Source organism: Lepidochelys olivacea (assembly GCF_965140295.1).
Source record: "Lepidochelys olivacea isolate rLepOli2 genome assembly, chromosome: 11".
Lineage (NCBI taxonomy): Eukaryota > Metazoa > Chordata > Testudines > Cheloniidae > Lepidochelys > Lepidochelys olivacea.
In genome coordinates this window covers 7905779-7926611 of record NC_140421.1, presented here as the reverse complement: position 1 = coordinate 7926611, position 20833 = coordinate 7905779, and the positions used below count along the sequence as shown (strand labels likewise).

The 20833-nt window shown below is 47.2% G+C and overlaps 1 protein-coding gene across 3 annotated transcripts in view; it reads right to left on the bottom strand.

Moving 5' to 3' along the window:
* MRAS (muscle RAS oncogene homolog) overlaps window positions 1–20833 on the bottom strand; it is a 60043-nt gene that overhangs the window by 31038 nt on the left and 8172 nt on the right. The window contains exon 1 of one of the 3 annotated variants that reach the window (XM_084643818.1): window positions 14488–14640. The exons of the other annotated variants lie outside the window; for them this stretch is intronic. The gene's annotated coding sequence lies outside the window, so the exon portion shown is untranslated. Of the gene's footprint in view, window positions 1–14487; window positions 14641–20833 lie in introns of those variants that run through there. 3 annotated transcript variants of the gene reach the window in all.

Below are 20833 nucleotides of genomic sequence, written 5' to 3'. Positions count from 1 at the left end.
GTTTCCATGGTTTATCTGGGCTTTTCCACTTTCTACAGAGTCTGCCACTTTGTGCCAAAATGTATCACAAAGCTCCCACCCACAGCTCCCTCTCCGCTAGGAACTAGCCTGAGACAATGAAATCATCTGCACATAAGGTCAAAACAGCTAAGTTACAAATGATTCTTCAGTTCCTATCAACTCTTGTTACACTTGAACCAGTGACCATAATCCATTAGGAATCCCGAGCCAGCACATCCTTGAGTGTGTCATATTACATACATCATACATTTAAGAGGCAGTTAGTTTCGGCCTTGCCTGCTAAACGCCAGGCAAACACCCATAATAGGGTGTGATGGATGATGCAGCAGGTTAGAGTTCAAATCCTGGTTCAGCGGGCATATGAAAAGGCACTTAGCAGGCTTGTCCTCTCTCACTATAAAGTTTAGAATAGCTTGCACAGAAGAATCCAGGGCAGCAATGCTAGGATTCAAGTTCCCTGTCAGGAAGGCTATCACCTTCAATTCTAAAGGATTTCCTGGTCCTTCTTGCAGGCTAGGGGGCTCTGAAGGAATGGGCCTCAGCAGTCTGTCCGCAAGAGAGCCAATCTGGTGCAATGCGTTAGGGCTTGCGGCTCTTCGGTAGCAGCCCGCTATGAGTCTCTCTGTATTTGGTGGTGGTTGTGTTAGATTTCTTCCAGATTCTAAGAAATAAACAGTGTTATGTTGCAACCTTCCAGGAAGGGTATTTATGTTTTGCTTTTAACACTCTGTGTGTATGCACATAGGAGCATTGCTACCACAACACAAGGCAGCAGCCTGCCATGAGGAAAGAACCAGCAGCTTTCTAGAGACTACATAGCCGGCTTCTAGCTAGTCCTAGTTCTAGCAAGGTTGTCTGGCAGTAGACGAGAGCACATATGACTGGGTGGAACAGCTGCTGCATTCCCCTGGGGCTGTGGGGGGCAAACACCCATTAGGGGTACAGGCTTCGTCAGAGCTCTCCACTGGGAAGGAGAGATTTTTGCACTGGTCACCACTCAGGCAAGTGCTTTATAGCATATTCCAGCTTTTAGTTACTCAGGGCCAAATCCCAGAAACCTTGCTCTGTTTTCATTCAGTACTTACGTATGCAAAAAAAACTCCCACTGCCTTCTGTTGAAGATTTAGCTGAGCAAGTTAACACGGAGCTAGGACCACAGGGATTGACCCTCACTCCATATTTGATCTGAGCAGGAGGAAATGTTTTGCATGGTGGACAATGAATAAGAGGCAGCCCCAGAATCCTTTGCTGACTACACAAAAGGAAAGTGTGTGCAAATGACTGGCATGTCCGAACGCAGAGCATGCTCAGCAGTCCAATACAGGATATGGCACAGAAAGCATCTCGTTCCATTGGTTCCTATGAAATGCCAATGGTGGCTTCCGCTGGGGACAAGTTCAGAGCAGCCTCTGTCGGACAGCCTTTGAACCATTAATAAGAGGCACAGCAAGGAATGAAACTCTGGAGTCCCTGCTCTCCATCCTCTGCTAGAAGCACTAGATCCGACTCTTTCCCAGTCACTCACTCACCCTCTTCCTCTCCCAGCTAGATATAAATTTTGTCTAATTTTTCAGTGGCAGCTTTCCCTGCTCCTGGTGCTCCAGGGGTTCTAGAACAGCGGTTTTCAAACTTCGGGTCACGACCCAGTACTGGGTTGTGGCATGTCAGGCACTGGATCGCTCTGGTCAGCACCACTGACCAGGACATTTAAAAGTCCCATCGGCAGTGCTGCCCAGCTAAGGCAGGCTAGTGCCTAACTGTTTCGACACCACACGGCACCCCAGAAGCGGCCAGCAGTGGGTCTGATTTCTCGGTGGGGGGCCATGGGGCTCTGCGCACTGTCTCGTCCTGAGCACTGGCTCCGCATGGGGACGTGGGGGTAGAGTAGGGCAAGCGTGGTCTACAGTGCCAGGACAGGTGGGAAGCCAGCCTTGCACACCGGCTGCACCACTGACCGGGAGCCGCTGGAGGTAAGTCCGCACACCAATCCCCTGCCCTGAGCTCCCTGCAACCCACAACCCCTTTCTGCACCCCAAGTCCCTCATCCCTGGCCCTACCCCAGAGCCCTCATCCCCTCCACCTCAGCCCAGAGGCCCCCCGAAACCCAGAGCCCCTCCTGCACCCCAAACCCCTGCCCCATCCCAGAGCCTCCTCCCACAGCCTGAACCCCTCATTTCCAGCCCCACCCCGCAGCCCTCACCCCCACACCCCAACCCTCTGCCCCAGCCCTGAGCCCCTCCCACACCCCAAACCCCTCACCCCCAGCTCTGTTGAGTCATGGGCATCAACAATTTTCTTCAACTGGGTCCCCAGAAAAAAAGTTTGAAAACCACTGTTCCAGAACGTAGGATACTGACCTCAGAGTTGTAATCAAAATGTAGCAGCAATTACATGCCTAGAAAGCATAACAATGCAACCAAAAAGATCCACTGTGCTGTGACATGTGTGGGGTGTTTTTTTTTATTTTTATTTTTTTTTGGACATGAGGGAACATAAACCAATGCTTTCCAGAATCCAGTTCTCATTACTCTTCTCTGATCATCACACAACGACTGAACCGATGAGAAGTAGAATACAAGTTTGGATATTTCATTCCCAATTACGGTCACTGCTAAGTGCTGAGATGAGATTTTCCAAATGGGGATTTTTTTCATACAATATACACCATAGAGAACGACTTGAGCCTGTAGTACTTCTGTAAATGAGGGAATAAATTCAGGTTACACAAATTCAGATCCAGGTTTTGTAAGGAGCTGAATTCCTTGAACTTCCATCAGAATCACACACTAGGAATCTCTCATACTCCTAGAATTGGATTCACTGTTTTCTTTCAAGAGAAAGCCATCAAGTATAAGAGGAGGAGAAATATTACAGTGTTGTTGCCATAGGAATGGGACACTGAGACTACACGGATTGCAAGATAAAAAGAGAAGTGGTTCTGTCTCACCAGAGCTGAGACGAGAAAACCTGGGGACACCTGCCAGTATTAATGAACAGTCATAGGTAATTAGATATTTAGAGAAACATCCCTACTTTCAGAATGTCATTGCAGAAACTCCTCCATAATAACTGGACAGTCCATTATAACAAGCAGCAACATCTGAATTGGGGGGAAAAGGGAGTAATGTAGGTATTTATATGGTATCCATCACAAAGTTTGTGTGACATGCTCAGATAACTTACTGAATTTATCTTCACAACATTCCTGCAAGGTAAGGCAGTGTTATCCCCAATTTACAGATGTGAATCTGAGCTATAAAAAGATTAAGTGACTTGCCTAAGGAGCGCGCGTGTGCACACACAGAGTCTTTGTCAGAGTCAGCAAAATGAACCCTTATCTCCTGGATCTCGGTCCAGTGCCTTAACCACAAGCTCATCACATACGAGTGATGTGATTGGCTGAAGGTTTTGAGGCAACTGCTTGCTTTTGCATATTGCAGGTCAAATCCTCCTTTCCTTTGTACCCAGTGCAATCCCATAAAAGCCATCTAAACCCTTTCCTTGTACACCCCAACGGGCAAAGACCTTGGGTGAAAACCAGGCCCCACTCAAGTAAATGGCAAAACTCCCATTGACTTCAACGGCGCCAGGATTTCACCTCTTTTCCAGGTGCTTCACAATACATGGAGATATTAGTCCTCTTAAATGTTTCTGGACAAGCTGTTTGAAAGCCAAGCTGTCATTCATCTGGTAGCAGGCAGGCCACAAGTGAGAATGAACACATGCAACTTGCTGACCTCACCATAAACCACAAGCTATTTCTCGGTAGACATAAGAGTTATATTTTCAGTGGCTTTTCAGGACTAAGCCCTTCAATATTTTCCTCAGAAATCCCAGTCTTAACCCCCATGAAATATTTTTGAAAGTACAATGTTAATAAATAGTCCAGTGGGTAAATTTCAACTATAGCCCTTGTGCACATTAGAAGAACTAGTGAGAAACTGGCAACATTGAATAGTGTAATCCCCCAACTGGAGTTGGCCAACTCCTGGAATTGTGGACTGAGCCTCAGAGGGGTCCTACCCAAGGGACTACAGCAATAATGGCTACCAGAGCCCTCAGACACCATTTCCCAGCATGCACTGAGTCAGCGGCGGGCACAGAATAGACTAGAAACTCCTGCTGAGGCCAACAGGGAGGCTTCTGCATGGGGTGAGATGAACAAGAGTTTGCTTGGCCAGTGATGAGCCAGGGCTGCCCAGCTGCTCAGTGACAGGGGATGGCCTGACTTGGAGGCAGAGGCTAGTTTTGAGCTTTGAGTTTGGGAGCTCAGACAGAAGCAGAACAGCTCAGGGAGTTTCTGATTAACTCTGTTGCAGGTCAAAGAGAGTCTTTGCACTACAATAGGATCCAGTGGACGGGTCAGGCAATTCCAACCCTGCACAGACGGGCGTCCGGAATAGCAAAGCTCCAACCATCACTAGCTACTGAGAGCCAGCTGAAACCTCCACAGGACCGCAGACTAGGGAGCCCGGAGAGCACCCTGCTCCATCCAGGGATGAAGATACTGAGTGGAGACTTAAGCTGGCCAATGTTCACAGCGCTGCAGCCCTCATCCCCAGTATGTCATTTGCCAGGGAAGAAGCTGGGGGTTGGGAAGAGTTGAGAGTGTTAGGAGGTAGAAAATTGTTGAGGTCTATAAATTTATAAAAAAAAAAAAGTTACCCTTAACCCTTTCCCTCCCCAGATCCTATTTTCCTACACCCAATAAAGTCCTCCCCCCTCCTTGTTATATTGGGGTGTGTCATTTCTTTTGCAGGAGTTTGTGCTGTGTACTTTATTGTTTTGCATGTTCTGGATTTTATCCTCCTTGCTAGTTAGCAGCATTATTCACTTTCCCACGAGAAAACACTCCGTGTGCATAGGCACAGGGAGGAGTCACCAGACATCACAAAAAACAACCCAGGATCAGGGGAGAAGCCACTACAAACAGCAAGCAAGACAGAGAAGGCTTGAGCCACATCTCGGGGGAGGGGCAACACCAGCTTGTAAATTACACTACCTCCATCCCCCTTACAGAGAAGTGGCAGAAAATTGAATTGAAAATTCAGACATTAAATTAGTTTGTTCAGAGCGACCAACCAACAACAGAAATCTTTTAAATCATATCAGCCCACTGTGGATGAAAATGGACCTAAAAGGCAGCAGAATTACTTAAATATTTCTATTGATTTTCCTACAGTGTACACAGACATGCAATAGAAAAGCCCAGCTTCCAAATAAGCATGCCTTCCGTTAAAAGTCTGAGCTCAAGCCTTACATGTCACTTGCACAGAATGTTCCTCATGGCACAGGGGTGGACAAACTACAGCCCAGGGGCTGCATCCGGCCCTTCAGACGTTTTAATCCAGACCTCAAGTTCCTGCTGGTGAGCAGGGTCCAGGGCTTGCCCTGCTCCGGTGCTCTAGCCAGGGAGCAGGATCCGGGGCTTGTCCTGCTCTGCACGTGCTGTGGCTCAGCACGGTTCCCGGAAGCAGCAGCGTGTTCCCCCCTCCGGCTTCTACATGTAGGGGCAGCCAGGGGGCTCTGCGTGCTGCCTCTGCAGCTCCCATTGGCCGGGAACTGTGGCTAATGGGAGCTGCAGGGGTGGCGCCTGTGGACGGGGCAGCATGCAGACCTGCCTGGCTGCACCTCTGCGTAGGAGCTGGGGGGGGGGGGGGGGGAGAAGACATGCTGCTGCTTCCGGGAGCTGCTTGAGGTAAGCGCCACCTGGAGCCTGCACCCCCAACCCCCTGCCCTGATTCCCCTCCCACCCTCCAAACCCCTCGGTCCCAGCCCGGAGTACCCTCCTGCACCCCCAACCCCTCATCCTGCACCCCCACCCAGAACTCCCCCTCCCCCACACCCCAACCTCCTGCCTCAGTCTGGAGCCTCCTCCTGCACCCTGAACTCCTCATTTCTGGCCCCACCCCAGAGCCCACACCCCTCCCAGCCAGAGCCCTCACTCTCTCTCACACTCCAATCCCCAATTTCATGAGCATTCATGGCCCGCCATACAATTTCCATAGCCAGATGTGGCCCTCGGGTCAAAAAATTTGCCTGCTCCTGTCATAGCACACCCCTTCCACTAGGATCACAACCATCATGGCTAACAAAACTCTTTGTGGGTCGTTTCAGAGCAAACGTCTACATGTGGTCACTTAAACAAGGGCTTTGCAGACGTCCCAGCTGCATGGAAGCATCTTGATTCTTCGCTCAGCTGCAGAATGAGCAACAGCTGCAGTGCTTAAAACTGCCCCAACTCCCAAGCTGCCTGCCTGAGAGAATTAAATATACACTCTGTACTCAACAATGCTCAAGACTATTATTAATTTGTAAGGTGAGCATCAAGCCAGGATCAGGGCTCATTGTGCTAAGCAATGTACAAACACAACAAAAATTACAGTACCGTCCTGAAGAGTTTACCATCTACAAAGTCAAGTAGATCAAACCCTAAACCAGAAAGCTTGATACCCATTGGAAAGTGCACCCTGGTGCACAGAAGTTGAACATTAGCAGATCATGTTACTACAGTCAAATACACGACATTCAGGGTGACTTACTCACTTGTGTTTGGTAAAGTGCACAGTCTGGGAAGGAAGGGGGAGATATGAGGTACTGCAAGGAAGAAAGAATCTGCAGTTGGTGTGACAGAGAATTCTTTTTTTTACTGTCTGAATTCAAAGCAGCATGTGATTATCACTACTCAGTTTACTATCTTATAATACAGTCATTTATTCTAAGGGATCCAAAAGCACTTTACAAATAAGCCAGATCCCCAGCTGGTGTAAATCAGCCTACCTCTGTTTAAGTCAATGCAGGAATGTTGATCTATATTGCCTTCTATGAATATGCCACCTCAGAAAGGCAGCCACTACCAGCATGAAGAACAGAAAGAATTGGCTTATAAACAGTGCCATGGAGTCTTTGAGGTCCAAACACAACAAGCACCTCAGGTTAAGGACTTACTTGAGACATACGTGCAAAAGGAACTGCACGGAACTCAGTTTATCTACCATAGTTTCTTTTTGTTGGGGAGGTGGATTAACTATGCCAAGGGGAGAAGCTCTCCCATTGGTGTAGTAGCATCTTCACTAAAGCTGCACCAGTGCATGTGAAGACAAGCCCTAAGCACAGAAGAAAATCTCTGTCATACATAAGCTGAAAGAGAAAAAACAAACAAACAAAAGGAGAGAGACGATTAAACCGACACGCTCCGACAGCTTGTCACCGAACCCTCATGGGACAATGCTACAAGTCAGACACACATTGTACAACTCCTGTTATTATTGTGAAACCTGCTGCTCTGCACAAGTGGCTCACAACCTGAGCTGGTTTAACTCATGGTGCTACAGAGTTCAACAGAGCTACTGCTGTTTACACTAACTGAGAATTTAGTCCAGATACTTGCTGCGTTAACTTCAATAACACTTGTATACCTTAGCTCGGATTCTGGTTTCAGAGTTGGCATCTCAAGTCAAGGTCAAAACCAAGCCCCTTGTCTTGCTGTTAAAGTTACTGCAATTAAAGATCCAGACTTAGGACAGAGAAGCTCTGCATGACAATGAATTTACAGTATCCATGGCAACATGCAATGTCGGAATTGCTTAATCAAGTTATGAAACCTTGGGAAACCTGCAGCTGGTCTCCATGGTGTCCAACCAGCTCACTTCCTTCCTTCAGCTTCTCGCTGAAATGACACCCACAGCAGGGAACTCATTGCTTGAGCAGCGCAGCAGCAGCAGGGTGTTTGAGTTGGGCTTATAGCTGGATGCTATCGGTAAATCTCTTTGTGTTTTTATAGGAATTGAGATTGAGCTGCCTGTGGCCAAGGAATTTATTTACTATTGACTTACTTTGATTTGTAGAAAGCTGTTGTCACATGCTCTTGGTGCACAATTTCAATAAACAGACATTCCTCCCCAGCTCCAAATTGGACCAATATCAACAGCAAAGCCCTGCCAACTCCTCCAGACACCATGACTAATAACTCTTCCCCTGCCCACAGCTCACCCACACCAACTGCTTAACGAAACACTTCACAGAACTCTAACGGGCAAGCTTCGCAGCACGTCCCAAAGGCCAGAACTCTGGCTGTGTTGGATCGAGGAGAAAGTAAATTCCAAAATTTGGGATGCCTTTGCACCGGCACATCACCTCCTGTTCTATGCTGTTAGCTGAAGCACTTGAGATTATTTTCACCAGATGTAGCAGTCACCGCTTGACATATGAGGAGAGGACAACCAGGGACTCAACTATTTGGGTCTTTAAAGATCGCAACCAACACTTTGAATCATACCCAAAAAGGAACTGGGAGCCAGTGTAGACTACAGAGCACAGGAGAAGCAATGTTGTGAGAGTTAGGCCAGTCAAGATTAGGCAGACTCCAAGAACTAACTTTTTGTCAGTTTAAATCTTGTGGGTCTGTTTGCCTCTTCAGATACATGTGAAGTAACTACCAACAGGTAGTTACAAAATTAGGGCAGTTAACAGATGGCTCTGAGAACTGGGTTTCACTTTTACTTTGGGTTTGCTGCTCAACCAGTGCCCCAACAAAGATTCACACACAGATATAGAGGAAAAGGTGGAGCCCTTCAATGCTAAAAATGCTGAAAGAGGTGTTAGAAGTGATTACTGGTGCAGGCAGCTGATATCAGACCTCCTCCAGAAGTAGAGCTGCTGAAGGCCTTCAGCATCAGAGTGAAGATTAAGGCTTGTAGATTTCTCATTGAGAATATCCTGTCAGGCACTGAATGCCCTTAACTCCCATTGGCTTCCATGGGACTTGATGGAGCTCAGTTCCTGGCAAGATCAGGCACGTGAACTGCAGGCATTTCCTTTTGGAGCAGGGACCAAAGCAGAATCTGGATGTACCTCTCATGGCTTTTATTAATTTAAAGGTCTCCCCCAACAGGAGCCAATCAGGCTTTAAAAGTAAAATTATCTCCCATCAATAAAGGTCTTCAGTGGAACAGATTTAAAACCTTGAGCTGAATTCAAAACACAATTGTTTGGGTGGAACCACAGCTCCTAGGCCTATCGCTCCCTGAGGAAGTGGCCTGCCCTTTCATGTCCTCATATAGGGCTGAGAGTTTTATGCCCTGGCTCCAGGAGACAGAACCCCACTCACTTTCTGTGCCAGTGAGACCTTTCTACCTCAGGTTGAACAAAAGATCACAACACCTCTCAGATTTACTGTAAGAGAAGACTCACCAGGGGTGTAATGCACTTGAGATTCACACAAAAGGCAGCTGCTGCTTGATGAGCACTTAGTAGTTATTTCAGGAAACACAAAATTATAGCCTGAATAAACCCCCCCCCCACGTCACTGAAAATTACTCGAGTAGGCGTTTCTCTCTCTGTCTCCCCTCTTTCCACTGCAAATTCTTAAGTGACAACAGGCAGCTGGAGCCCCTCCTGCAGCACTGAGCTGTAACAAATGGCTGCATCTCTCTTGGCCAAACTGGATCTGAATGCTCAGATACATTTACTTAAAAGAGGGTGTCTTCTGGCACATGTCCAACGCAGAGCAGCAAGTATCAGTCACCTTACTGACAAGCGTCAACTGATATTACTCTTCCCTCAAGCACAGCGTCTTTCATCTTCAGCACTTTTCTCTTTGAGCTGTAGTTCTTCTCAAAATGCAAAAGGAAATCTGAGTCTAGGCAGACCTTTCCAGACATTGGGGAGAAAACAGGCCCACATTTTTAGGCAACTAAGTCACAACTTTGGCTCATCTTTATAATTAAAAAAAAAAGCCAGCAGCTTTCTAGAAATGTAGCTGGTGGCACTGGAGGGCTAAACCAAAAGCTAAACACGCACTGTCTCGGCATAAACTTGGTCTTTGTTATAACTAAATGATTTCTTATTTGGGATTGTTTCTACTGGAAGTTGTTCTGAACTCTGCATCAGAGATGAAAGGAAAAATTCCTTGCACATTACAGCAGACAAGGGTTTGAGGAAAATGGATCTCTCTTACCCTTAATTCCCCTCACTCCTTGTGCATTTAGCTAAAACATGGAAAATCCCTTCCCTCACTAATTTATTTCTGATCAAAAGCCTTATTAGAGCTGTAAAGGGATGACAGAAAGCCCTGTTTTGCTCTTAAATTCTTTACCACTGAAGCCAGAGATGCCTGTATTATGTTATCATGGAAATACTGAAGCTGAACTAAACATGCTGTAGAAAGAAATCAGATATCTGAGATGTTCGCTGGCCCTGCCCATACAGAGATAATAGAAAGAACAAATCTGCACAGGAGGAAATGCCTTGGAATTCCAATGACTGCCCTTCCTGTTAAGTACAATCCCTGGAAATGGGCAACTTCCCGCTTACACATCGGAGCTCACTGACGTGCCAATAAACCCCCTGAAATCCACCACTGTTGGTTACTTCATCTAGTCTTCTAAATAAATCCAGGAGACTCTAAAGCAGGGGTTCCCAAACTTGGTTCGCGGCTTGTTCAGGATGAACCCCTGGCAGGCCGCAAGACGCTTTGTTTACCTGAGCATCTACAGGTACGGTTGCTCGCAGCTCCCAGTGGCCGCGGTACGCTGTTCCTGGCCAATGGGAGCTGCAGGAAGCAGTGGCCAGGCCCGCGATGGCTCTAGGATAGTGGACACCTATGCAGACAGATGCGGATCTGAGGCAAACCTCGATAACCTGCACATCTGGAAGATGAGGTGAAAGGGTTTAACAGCTGCGGGGAGAGTGAGTATCTTAGATGGAGATGAAGAGGGGATGAGAAGGTCTTGCAAGGAATACTGTAGGTGCTGGAGTTCTAATTTCCCATGGAAGGGGTGGAGGAGGAAGGAGATGGAGCAGGGAGTGGTGTTTCAGATGGGTCCTAGTGACAGACTCTGCCCATATACATCCGACAGGTGTTCCTTTGCATAAATATGCTTTTTCCTGCCAGAAGTGCAGGTACTGTATATTACCCCATATCCCTGGTCTCCACTTCAGCTCCCCCTTCCCCCACCTAAGGCGTACGTGAAGAGACAAGAGTCCATTCACCTCACAAGACAGCAGACCTTGACAAAATGCAGAGGTATTTGCTCCTTTAGGCCCTGATCGAAAACTAAATTTTAAGTCAATGGGAGTCTTTCCATTGGACTTCAAAATCAGGCCCTCCAGTTGCATGAAGCGATAAGCATCACTAGGGCTAGCAAAATGAGCCTTTTTCTTGTTAGACATTGAATGACTCAACACAGATCTCAAAAACTGAGCAAAACCCCAAACCAGGATCATTTTAGCCCTTCTGAGGTTTCATTGCGAGCGAAAGCCTTTGGAGGCCAAAAGTGCCAGGTCAGTACCTGAAAATGGCACCCATGCCATTCTGAATAACAGTAGCTAGCAACCAAAGGTGCATGCCAACTGCCTACGTGCAGCTGAGGGTGTACTTGTCATGCGGACCTTCCAGTCTCCCCCATTTTACATTTATATAATTCCCAAATACCACAGAGACTTTGTTATATGTAAGTGTATGCTAAAGGCTGTAGATTAAATCCTAGCCCCACTCACATCAATGGCAGTTTTGCTATTAACATCAATGGAGCCAGGATTTAACCCTCAGTCTTTTGCAGTGCCATGCAGAACATCAAAGCTTTTGCCTCCATTGGCCTTTCCTCTGCGGCTGTCCCGCGACCGAGGTGTGAATCTGGGGCAGACTGGTCGAATTATAGCCAGGGAGGGTGTAAATCCAAACCAGCTTTTTGCAGTCAACAGGGTGCAACCAGCAGCGACAGAATCAAGCCAGTGACTGACTCATAAGAGGGCAACAGCCAAGGTTGCAAAGGATGTGTGTGGAAGAACTTAACTGGTGTTAGCCAGCTCTTCAGGGAGTTGAAGAGCAGAGACAGAGGTGACTGAGCTGTTGGGGGTGCAGAATTCACAGATCCCAGTGAGGAGTGGATAAACGCACCTTGTTTTACAAAAATATTTAAATTGCATGTTTATTATCCAGAACAATAGATACCTTCCCAGGATGGGCTGTCAACACCCCCTGACCCGGCCTTCCTTTTCCCCTGGCTACATCCCCAGCTGGAGAGATGTTCCTACCAAAGTGACCTGTGGCAGGACCTGCTGGATTTGACTTGGACTGCACTGTTTACCTATCATCGTTCAGCTCCTCAGTGGCCCTCTGTTGTGTGGTCTCACAGATATTGTGTAGTGCTCAGGAGGGACTTGACTGGGATCTGTGTCCACTTTGGGCAGGTTTCACAACACAGGATAAAGAGTCACAGTAAGGACACAAGCCTGTTTTACCCCAAATGCCCTCCCCTTGCATCTTAATGGTGCATTTGACTTTGCACTCCTGCTCCACATACTCAAAGTATCTAACTGAACTGAACTGCCTTTTACACCTCTGCAGAATCACTGCTGTACAGTTTAGGGAGTGACACGGGCCATTTTCACAGCGATTTTGCACTCTTTCACAGGCGCAGAGTTAACAGCAGTTGCACAGCACAGTGCTCACTTCCCCCTTGGATGAGGAGTGCATATTAGAGATGGGTGAACCATGTGGAGTCTAAGCTTTTGTGAGGCAGTTGGATTTTTTGGGTGGTGGGGGAGGGCGATTGCGAAACTAGTTCCAAAACCTTCAACCTGTTGGTACACATTTTCTCTAAGGCTGATTCAACACCACATACTTTCTAGCCACAGTGAATGCTGCTGTCTATCTTAAAGGGAGATTGTGGGTAGAAGCACCTACACCACACACACAAAGAATTTTTCACCCTATCCCTTTTTGTACAATCCCACTGACTTGTTCTGCATTCTCCTCACTCTCTACTTTGTTTAAACTTCCCAGGGCTGCCTACCGGCTGCAGAGCTGCCTAGATTTCCTGTAGCACTATATGTAATGCTGCTCTCTTCCCTCCCCCTACACCAGGGGCTACAAGGAAGGGCTGCATAAGGCCGCTTATGTCAAGCATACAAAGCTCCTGAACCAAGGTGATCATCGAATCATAGAATATTAGGGTTGGAAGAGACCTGCTCAAAGCAGGACCAACACCCACGAAATCATCCCAGCCAGGGCTTTATCAAGCCGGGCCTTAAAACCCATTAAGGATGGAGATTCCACCACCTCCTTAGGTAACCCATTCCAGTGCTTCACCACCCTCCTAGTGAAATAGTGTTTCCTAATATCCAACCCAGACCTCCCCCACTGCAACTTGAGACCACTGCTCCTTGTCCTGTCATCTGCCACCACTGAGAACAGCCTAGTTCCATCCTCTTTGGAACCCCCCTTCAGGTAGTTGAAGGCTGCTATCAAATCCCCCTTCACTCTTGCCTGAAGGGAGTTGGGGAAGGAGGGTTGGAATGGGGGAGAGACATGAATTGAATGGCTTAACTCTTCAAAATAATCTCCAGGATCCATCTGTCAGAGGTGATATTCTAACTTTTGTGAAAGAAGGTCAGTTGACTGCTGAAGGGACATGACAGGTGTGTAGATGGCAGCTGATGTTGCAAGGTGTAATTGTTCAGGCCCTCGATCAACCTGTCAAGAGTGCTTAGAAGAGGCAGTCTGATAGGTTGTGGATTCAGGTGTGGACTGCTTCCGCTTTTGAGCCCTGGTCCTCTTACGCTGCTGCTCGTAAGAGCACTGAGATGGTGGGTATTGAGGAGGTTGTGACCTGTGGTGTGGCTGAGAGGTATATCTTAGCTTCTGTCCCGCAGTGCAGATTCCTAGGCTGTGATCCTCTCAGTTCTTTTACAGCCCTCCTCCCCCACACCTTGGGCTGCCGGGCAGTGGGAGAGTTTGAACAGGGGGCAGAATTGTCCCTAAACTTTGTAAAACACACAACTGGTGAGTAGCTTTGAAGTTAGGCAGAATCCATCTATCTATAATTCAAATATTGACTTTAGGACATGGTAGTTTCCCCATATTCTGGGATTAGGGTTACCATATTTGAACTTTCAAAAAAAAAAAAAAAAAAAGACACTCCACAGGGGGGTGGGGGGGAGAGGTAGCCCCACCCCCTAGCCACTCCCTCCCACTTCCCACCCCCTGACTGCCCCCTGCAGAATCCCCAACCCATCCAACGCCCCCTGCTCCTTGTTCCCTGATTGCTCCCTCCCAGGACCCCTACCCCTAACTGCCCCCTGGGACCTCACCCCCTATCTAAGCCTCTCTTCTTCTTGTCCCCGACTGCCCCTCCTAAGAACCTCCCACCCTAACTCTCCCCCTAGGACCCCACCCCCTACCTGTCCCCTGACTGCCCTGACCCCTATCCACACCCCCGACACCTGACAGATCCCCAGGACTCCCATGCCTATCCAACTGCTCCCTGTCCCCTGACTGCCCCCCCAGAACCCCTGACCCATGTAACCCCTCTGCTCCCTGACTGCCCCGACCCCTCTCCACACCCCTGCCACCTGAGAGCCCCCCCCCCAGGGAACACCTAACCCATCCAACCCTCCTGTTCCCTGTCCCCTGACTGCCCCCCGGGATCCCATGCCCCTTCTCCAGCTCCCCGGCCCCCTTACCGTGCTGCTTAAAGCAAGGTGTCTGGCTCCGCGTGGAGCCGCTGCCAGACATGCTGCTGTGCCCCCCCAGAGTGCTGAGGCTGGGGGGGGGGCAGGGGAGGGGCTCTGGCTGCTGGAGGTCCCCGATGCGAGCAGCTCAGTCTGGCCCAGCTGCCCTGTCAGCTGCGTCACGCTCTGCATTGGGAGGGAAATCCCAGACCTTTTCAGACGATAGAAGTAGAAGATTAATACACTTTAGAAATATTCATGATAGGTCTGATTTGTAGGGGCTACAATTTTAGTAAAGAGATACACTATGAAAAAAAGAAAAAAACCCCAAGAGTAGAAATCCTAAGTCACCACCGCTCCTCTTAAATCCATACTGTGTGCTTCAAGCAGAGTTGTTCAAATCATTTGCCACATCTCACTGCTTTTGATATGTATCTGTTAACACTTTCATTATAATCTGTGGTTTGGCAGATATTATGGTTTTGACAGTCAGCGAGTGAGTTTAGACCGTTCCAATCCATGAATTACTTTGCACATATAAATTATTCGTAATGCAATAAAGTCTCTTGTGCTCACCTAAAGCACTGACATTCCAGATTCAACCCAGAACATGTGGGAGTCTAGAAACAGCAGCACAGCTCCAAATGGCATCACTTACATAATCACTTCACAGAGATTTTCTTAAAGCTGTAAGCAAAAAATAAATAAATCTCATCTGAAGAACCCCTCCGTTCTCATAGCCATGGAGCATCTTTCACACTAAACAATCCAATTCTTCTGCTTTTGCCCCATGAATCCAAGTTGTGGTTGTCCAATTAGCTTAACACACTACAAAAATAACTTCTCCAGCATCATATACTTGTCTCAGAGGTGCTCAGCCCACCCCAGATACTGCATATCAGAGAGGAAGCCGCAAGTTTAATCATCTGATGAGGTTCAACAAGGACAAGTGCAGAATCCTGCACTTAGGAAGGAAGAATCCCATGCACAGCTACAGGCTGGGGACCAACTGGCCAAGCAGCGGTTCTGCAGAAAAGGACCTGGGGATTACAGTGGACAACAAGCTGGATATGAGTCAGCAGCATGCCCTTGTTGCCAAGAAGGCCAATGGCATATTGCGCTGTATTAGTAGGAGCATTGCCACCAGGTCGAGGGAAGTGATTATTCCCCTCTATTCGGCACTGGTGAGGCCACACCTGGAGTATTGTGTCAAGTTTTGGTCCCCCCACTACAGAAGGGATGTGGGCAAATGGGACAGAGTCCAGCAGAGGGAAACAAAAATGATTAGGGGGCTGGGGCACATGAGTTATGAGGAGAGGCTGAGGGACCTGGGGTTATTTAGTCTGCAGAAGAGAAGAGTGAGGGGGGATTTGATTGAAGCCTTCAACTACCTGAAGGGGGGTTCCAAAGAGGATGGAGCTAGGCTGTTCTCAGTGGTGGCAGATGACAGGACAAGGAGCAATGGTCTCAAGTTGCAGTGGGGGAAGTCTAGGTTGGATATTAGGAAACACTATTTCACTAGGAGGGTGGTGAAGCACTGGAATGGGTTACCTAGGGAGGTGGTGGAATCTCCTTCCTTAGAGGTTTTTAAGGCACAGCTTGACAAAACCTTGCTGGGATGATTCAGTGGGTGTTGGTCCTGCTTTGAGCAGGGGGTTGGACTAGATGACCTCCTGAGGTCTCCTCCAACCCTAATATTCTATGATCAGGTTGGCATAAGTAGATTTCACAAACACACAAGTTCAGTTTCTGGAAGGCTGACCCCATTTTTCCTTCCTTCTAGTGTCGCAACATAGTTAACTGCATGTAACCATGGAAGCAGCTCTCTCATGCAAGATCTGAAAAACCCGAAGTCCTGACTACTTTGCATGGACAGTAAAGATGCCGTTTGACATAGGAGAAAAAAAAAAAAAAAAAAAGGACTTCATTAGCTGAGACAGAGACCTTTCTAGAAAGGTCAGAAGATTAGTAGTTACAGCACAGATATAAGCACTGTTTAAAAGGACACAGTCATCCTGATTTGGCCCTCACCATTTACTTGCCTTAGAAGGCAGTGGCATCATTGGAGGATTCTATACATAGTTGTCTATATGGATAATAAACTAACAGCCATGCTGCATGGGATTCACCTTCATTTAACCAAAGGTATGAGACACTTCCTAAGCAACTGGCAGCATCACTTTGATCAATGCATCAACTGAAAAGTAGAACTGGACACAACAAAAATAGGAATTCTGCATTAAAAAAATCCCATTGGCTTCCTCCTGACATTCACAAAAAGAAAAGGAGGACTTGTGGCACCTTAGAGACTAACCAATTTATTTGCGCATAAGCTTTTGTGAGCTACAACTCACTTCATCGGATGACATTCAGTGATCTTATCCAAGGAATCAAAGGTGGATGGATATCCCAGAATACTAAAGTCTTTCAAATGCACCCAGATCCTTGCCTTCTGCTGAGGCATCATTCTTAAGAACATAAGAATGGCCACACTGAGTCAGATCAAAAGTCCATATAGCTCAGTATCCGGTCTTCCGACAGTGGCCAATGCCAGGTGCCCCAGAGGGAATGAACAGAACAGGTAATCATCAAGTGATCCACCCCCTGTGTCCAATTCGCAGCTTCTGGCAAACAGAGGCTAGGGACACCATCACTGCCCATCCTGGCTAATAAGTTCATGGAGGATAGGTCCATCGATGGCTATCTAGTTCTTTTTTGAACCCTGTTATAGTCTTGGCCTTCACAACGTCTTCTGGCAAGGAGTTCCACAGACTGACTGCATTGTGTGAAAAAAAAACAAAACACTTCCTTTTGTTTGTTTTAAACTTGCTTCCTAACAGTTTCATCTGGTGACCCCTGGTTCTCGTGTTATGAATACTTGCTGAACAAGCTGGTATTCCTCTTCTAAATAAGCTTCATTGCTTTGCGTCTCATGAGTTTTAAGTAATTGTGGTAAACTCAGTGGAATGTTTCACCGAACCATATTTAGACTTTGTCTTCACACACGTTTATTTTTTATGTAGTTTTTCCACAGGATAACACACACATTAGCTATCCCACTGTAAAATCCTACTGGAGAAAAAGCATCTGCAGTTTTGTTATGGGCAAGGACAACCATGTGCCAGTGTATAATGTGTCCTAGCTATCCCCTGCCTAAAAAGTAAGAGTCCCTTGTCTCCACTAGGATTTTACAGTGGGATCGCTAATATGGTAATCTCTCACTGGGAAAGAAAAAATCAAACACACACTTTTTTGCAGTGAAGTGTCTTGGCTTCCATCATTTGGCCTGAGGTGTTTCTCCAGGTAAGGATCTTACTTGTGCTTTGTATTCTTTCTGAGCTAAATCCCGAAGTCAACAAGAGTTTTGACATTGAATTCAATGGAACTCTGAATTCTCTCTCACACAAGGAATCCCACTCCACCCACAGACTGCATGTGTGTGTACACGCTTTGACAAGGTCTCAAGGACACAGCCAAGATCTGCCTCAGTCTAGATCTTATCAGTCGAAAGAACTATCAACAGTGCTATATTTTACCTTGACCATGTGAGCGGTAATACAACATAAGCTGGTTGACAACGTCTTGACAAGTTTCTGGATATACAATTTTCTGTGAAAAAGGACAGAAGCATAATAGAAATGGTACAGATTCCAGCTGCCTTTTTTTTTTTTTTTGGGTTTATAAATCAGGGCTGCTAAGGGACAGGATTATTTCCTGCCACAGCATGTTTCAGTTTAGCCACTGAACCCTCAACATTTTTGGGTCCATGTCCTTTTGCCTCATGTAAGTAATGCCTGAATTCAGTATACACCCAGTCTTAAGGAAGGGGGAAATGACAGTTCAGTCAGTCAGTTCTGCCCACTGTGCCAATTTCCTCATATTTAAAACTAAAACCAAAAACAAAATTTTTTTTAGTGTATTGGCTTCTAAACCGTGTTTAGTGCACTGTAACCCTGGGATAATTTGCTGTAGTTCATAATCATCTCATTAGCCAGCTTCCCGTAGTCTCAGTCACAGCTATCAGAAAGTCTTTTTTTAATTGTATCAAAAGGTGACTTTCACATCAGAGGTGTTATAAACGTATGTGCGCTCTGGTCATAGATTGAGGCACAAGTCAGCCTCTCTGTGCCTCAGTTTCCCCATTTGTAAACTGAGGATAATGATCCTGACATCCTTCGTAAAATGCTTTGAGACCTACTGGTGAGAAGCAATATTATAGTCACATTTCATAGCCCCAACCCTCAAGCAACTCCAGCGGCTCCCCATTCATTTCAAGATCCTGGTCAACATTAGCAATTTTTTTTGGAAATTTGATTGTTTCATATTAATTGCATATGTACAACCCCCTCCCTCCAACCCTTGGGTTCTAAAAGCCCTTTCCAAGATTGCTTACTCTGACTACCTCATCTTTTCTCCACTCCCCACTGTTCACCTGGGCTCTTCATCTGTCTTTGTAAGTCTCCCCAAGCTCATGTCATCTGGCACAGTCATGCTTCATCTCTCTGCCTCATAGATTTTAAAGGCCAGAAGGGACATGGTCATCTTGTCTGACCTCCTGCATGACACATGCCAGAGAATTCCACCCAGTGACTTCTGCAGTGGGAGGAATTATTCTTCCCAAGTCGTAAGGGAACAGACCCTTCATCCAGTCTAAATCCAAAACATTTTCTCCTTTGCTTTTACATCCTAATGTTTCTCTCCCTTTGTTATTTGCCTCCAAGTCTGCAGAGCATATTGGGATACAGACACCCTACAAAATCAGTCTGCTTTGCTTTTCTCATCCAGGGTATGTCTACACAGCAGCTGGGAGGTGGAATTCCCAGCTCAGACACACACACACGTGCTAGCTTTGTTCATGCTAGTGCACTAAAAATAGCAATGTAGCTGCAGTGGCCCCGGCTAGCTGCCTGAGTGTATCTAGGACGGGGTGGCCAACCTGAGGCTCCGGAGCCACGTGCAGCTCTTCAGAGGTTAACATGCGGCTCCTTGGATAGGCACCGACTCCGGGGCTGAAGCTACAGGCGCCAACTTTCCAATGTGCCGGGGGGTGCTCACTGCTCAACCCCTGGCTCTGCCACAGGCCCTGCCCCCACTCCACCCCTTCCCGCCCCCTCCTCTGAGCCTGCTGTGCCCTCCCTCCTCCCCCTCCCTCCCAGAGCCTCCTGTATGCCACAAAAGAGCTGATCAGGAGGTGCGGGGGGGAGAGGGTGGGAGAGGGGAGGGCGGCTCTGATCGGTGGGGCTGCCAGTGGGTGGGAGGCGCTGGGAGTGGCGGGGGCGAGCTGATGGGGGCCTGCTGACGTATTACTGTGGCTCTTTGGAAATGTCCATTGGTAAATTCTGGCTCCTTCTCAGGCTCAGGTTGGCCACCCCGATCTATACTGGGGCAGCTAGCCTGAGACACCTTGTCTGCCACCGTGGCCATGCTGCTATTTTTAGTGTGCTAGCTTGGGGGGTACGTCTACCTGAGCTGGCAATTACCCCCTTCCCCTCACAACCTGCTACAAAGCCATAACCTCAAGAGCAGACTTTGTCTTGGGGGTCTAAATTATCTTAAGTTTGAAATCACCTCATGTTATTTTACTTCCACCATTTTTAAAATATAGGGAAAATGGGCTGGCAGGTACATTAATGAAGGAGAGACTAGGCAGAAACTGCTCTGCTATTTAATCATTCAAATCCCCAACACTTAAACAGTTTTGCAAGACTGCAAAAAGAATAAGCAGCTACACAGTCAAATAGACTTAAGGCCAGAAGGGATCATCACGATCATCTAGTCTGACCTCCCACACATTGCAGGCCACAGAATCTCCCCTATCCTGGGGTCTCAGAGACTGGGCTCCAGCCAGAGCCTGAACATCGACATTGCTAATTTATAGCCCTGCAGCCCAAGCCAGCTGACCCAGCCTTGGAGATTTGGTGCCACAGGTTTTTTAATCGTCGTGTAGACAGACATACTCTTAGCTTCTCTGTCTCAGTTCCCTAGCTATAAAAATTAGGATAGTAGCACTTCCCTATTTCACAGGGGTGTTGAGGGTATAAATCCATTAAAGATTGTGAAGTGCTCAGCTGTTATGGCAACGGAGGCCAAGTACCTGAGGTCAGTATTAAAGAAATCAAACATTGTAAGAAAATTGAAGTCTTACCTATGCAAACGTGATTACTGAAGCATTTGGGACTGTTGCAAGTATATTTATTTCCACTGATAACTGCGTTTGGACTAAGAAAAGGAGGACTTGTGGCACCTTAGAGACTAACCAATTTGAGCATAAGCGTTCGTGAGCTACAGCTCACTTCATTGGAGTAAGCTGTAGCTCACGAAAGCTTATGCTCAAATAAATTGGTTAGTCTCTAAGGTG